Genomic DNA, 3987 nt, shown 5'->3' on the forward strand with positions numbered 1-3987 from the left:
GTACAATATCCTGGATATAGTGGTACCTGATATCGATGTGCTTGGAGCGATCATGAAATACGGGATTCTTTGATAAACTAATCCTGCTCTGGTTATCACACAAGATCACGGTAGTATCCAATGTGAATCCAAACAGCTCACTGAAGAGCTTCCGCAACCAAACCGCCTCATAAGAGGCCATATTAGCAGCAATGTACTTTGCCTCGGTGGTGCTCAAAGCCACCGACTTCTTCTTCCTACTCATCCAGGATATCGAGGCATATCCCAAAGAGAAACAACACCCGGAAGTGATATTTCGGTCCACCACACTACCTGCCCAATTAGCATCGATATATCCAAGTAGTCTCACATCTCCGGTAGTGTATCTAAACCCATGAGATATTGTGCCACGAAGATATCTCAACAAATTGTTGGCACCAATCCAATGTGTGTGGTGAGGCTCAACCATATGTTGACTCAACATGTTGATTGCAAAGCATATATCCGGATGAGAGTTCACCAAGAACATCAATGCTCCGACGAGTTGACACGGTAGCATTTTGTAAAATAGGTCTGGCAGCACTACCGCTTAACTTCTTGAATTCAAGCTCCATTGGGGTAGTCACGGGCTTGCAGTCCATCATACCGAATCCCTCCAATATTTTCACCACATATTTTCCTTGAGATAGGAAAATCTCCCCTGGTTTCTGCCAGACTTCCAGTCCTAGGAAATAGTGCATCAATCCTAGGTCTTTCATCTTGAACTCGAAATATAACTCCCTCTTACATTTGAGAATGAGAGGGTCTGCACCTGTTAGAAATAGGACGTCAATGTACAACACCAGTATGATAGGTTTGTCATCTTCAACCTTAAAGTAAAGGTTATGGTCGTCTTCACTCCTAGTGAATCTCATCTTCATCAGGTAGCTATCAATCCTCTCATACCACTCTCGGGGTGCCTGCTTCAGCCCATAGAAGGCTTTCTTCAACCTGTACACGTGAGATTCCCGATCATGAATCTCAAATCCTTCGGGTTGTTCCACATAGACTTCCTCTTTGATTGAACCATGCAAGAATGCGATCTTGACATCCATCTAATGTAGGTTCCATCCTTGCGAAGTAGCAAGGGCTATGATCGAGCGGATGGTGGTATATTGGGAAACAGGTGCAAATATCTCGTCATAGTCTATACCTTCCTTCTGAGAGAAGCCACAAGTGACAAAATGGGCCTATACTTTTCAGCACTTCCATGAACTGCATGCTTTATCTTGTAAAGCCATTTCGAAGTGACAACTACTTTTTCCTAGGGTCTGGAGACCACATCCCAGACATCATTTTTCATGATGGAATCATATTCCTCAGTCATAGCATCCTTCCATGCTTGATGCTTGATAGCTTTTGCTAATGATGAAGGCTCATTTTGGATTATCGTGCTCATGATGGTCAAGTATCCATGATACCTGGTCAGCTTCTTGCTTTCCTGGAAAGTCCCTCTGGGTGCAATGTGTCCTTCAGCATCATCTAGTGTCCCTCTAAGCCATGAAGGCCTCTTTCTAGAAGAGGAAGGCTCTTGCGGAGGGGGATCAATAGGATCCATAGGTTCTTCCACATCGGGCATCATCTCATCTTCCTTTTCCTTCAATTCCCTGGTGTCAGCTTCTTTAGATCCCCTTTTAGTAGGAAGATTGTCAACTTTGCTAAGAGCCATATCTTCGTCAAAGGTGACATCATGGCTAATATTGATTTCCTTTTGACTAGCCACATAGATTCTATAGCCCTTAGTATTTTGGCTATATCCCACAAAGATTCCTTTCTTTTCAGATGCAACCAATTTATTCCTTTTCTCCTTCGGCACATGAAAATATATAAGACTTCAAAAAATTCTCAAATGAGATACGTCAGGTTTCTTACCAATGAACATCTCTTCGGGAGTCTTGGAACCCAATGCTTGGTGAGGGCATTGGTTTTGCACATATACGGCGGTATTCGCAGCTTCGGCCCATAGAAACTTCGGAAGTCTTTGATCATGGAGCATAGCACGGACAACTTCCACAATCGTACAATTCTTCCTTTCCGCCACACCATTCTGCTCAGGAGTATATGGTGTTGTAGTCTCCCTCTTAATGCCAACCTCTTTGCAAAAGTCATGGAACTCATTGGATTCATACTTAGTCCCATTATCAGTCCTTAAGATCTTGATTTTCTTTTCGGTTTGATTCTCGATCAAGGCTTTGAAGTGACGAAACCAAGTGAACACTTCATCCTTCTTTTTCAAGAAGTATATCCAAGTCTTGTGAGAATAGTCATTTGCAAAAGTGAGGTAATATAAATATCCTCCCAAGGAGTTAATAGGCATCAGACCAAATATGTTTGAGTGAACCAACTGAAATATATCAGAGGTCTTTCTTGGCTTGAGGGGAATGGTCCCCTTTTGAGCTTCCCTTTGGCACATCCAGGACATACACTTTCTTGCTCTACTTGGAACTCGGGCATCCCTGTCACCATTTGTCTTGCATTGGGTAGGGCTTTATAATGAAGGCGAATAAACCTCTGATGCCATAGTTTGGACTGAAGTGATGTGTCACAAGACATGACACCCAGGGGACTTCTTCCGACCTAATATAATGAATTGACTTGAAACCCAAGAGTGAAAGCTTCTTTAAAATTCTTTTCCATACACATACCTTGCCATCGATGAAGGTCACCTTGTAGCCTTTATCTTCCATTGCCGAAACAGACACCAGGTTCTTTTTTAGATCAGGTACATATAAGACTTCTTGAAAATGAATTGAATTAACTTTATTCAATTTAAGAGTGAAATTCCCTACGCCTTTCACGGGATATTTTGCGTTGTCTCCAAGAACAATTTCTAGGTTGGTCTCCTTCTCTATCAGATTAGAGAGAGCTTCTTTGTAACCAGTGAAGTGCCTTAAGGCACGACTATCAAAAAGCCAATTTCCCAGTGAGTCCAAGGGAGCGGTAGTAGAGAGGGCCGCTGGTAGACAATATTCATCTTGCTTATTGTTAACAACATTAGATTCATACCTAGAGTTTCTTGCCTTCTTGAAGGGTTGCCCTCTTCCTTGATTTCTTGCATTTCTTTTACCTCTGCCATTGGACCTACCATTCCTTTGATTGCATTGAGAGTGATTTTGATCATCGTCATGGTGAGGGTCTCTCTTATCAGGGCACTCCCTCGCATAATGGCCCATTTTGTTGCAATTGTAACATCGTCCTTTTCTTCCACCCTTCGGTCTAGCCTTTCCTTTGGATTTAGCCCCAGAATTGTTTCTTCTTTTAGCATGAGAAGAAAGGAAGAGGGATTGCCTTTAAGTGTGAGCATTTATTTCTCTTCCATCCTTGTTTCTTCTTGAATACATCTAGCCATCAATTCCTCAAATCATGGGATGACATATTGTTGAGAAGAGTAGTCCTGAATATATACCATTCAGGTGGCAGTGCACCAAGAGTTGTGATAGTCATTTCCCTGTCAGGAACTACTTCCCCGATAGATAGGAGATGATTCTCGATCTCGATGATCCTTAAGAAATATGATTGCATACTCTCATATTTTCCCTTCTTAATTTCCTTCAACTTATTTCTAAGGAACAAAACTTGATTTGCATCATTAACTTTAAATAAACTCACCAGTCTATTATAGATTTCCTTGGAGGTGGTTAGCTCGGAAACATAGGCCACTAAGCGCTTGTCGATAGAGTCCCGGATGATCTTCTTTGCTTTGAATTCTCCCTTGGTACACTTGCTTTTGGCAGCAGCGGATGCATTTGATGGAGGAGCAACAATATTGCCTCTCACATGGTCCAACACTTCTTGATCTTCTAAAGTCAGATTGAGAGACATCTTCCATCCGTGATAGTCAGACTTCTCACAGAGCTTGTCTCCGGCGAGGAAGAGTGTTTAGGACCCCGTGAAGTTTTTAGGATAGCCTTGCCAACCTTTGGTGATTGCTCTTGCTCTTGCTCTTGCTTGGGCTTTGTCTTCACCTCA

The sequence above is a fragment of the Pinus tabuliformis genome, chromosome 1_2, assembly GCF_031772625.1.
Source record: "Pinus tabuliformis cultivar Carrire ecotype Pingquan chromosome 1_2, CPIR1, whole genome shotgun sequence".
NCBI classification, from domain to species: domain Eukaryota; kingdom Viridiplantae; phylum Streptophyta; class Pinopsida; order Pinales; family Pinaceae; genus Pinus; species Pinus tabuliformis.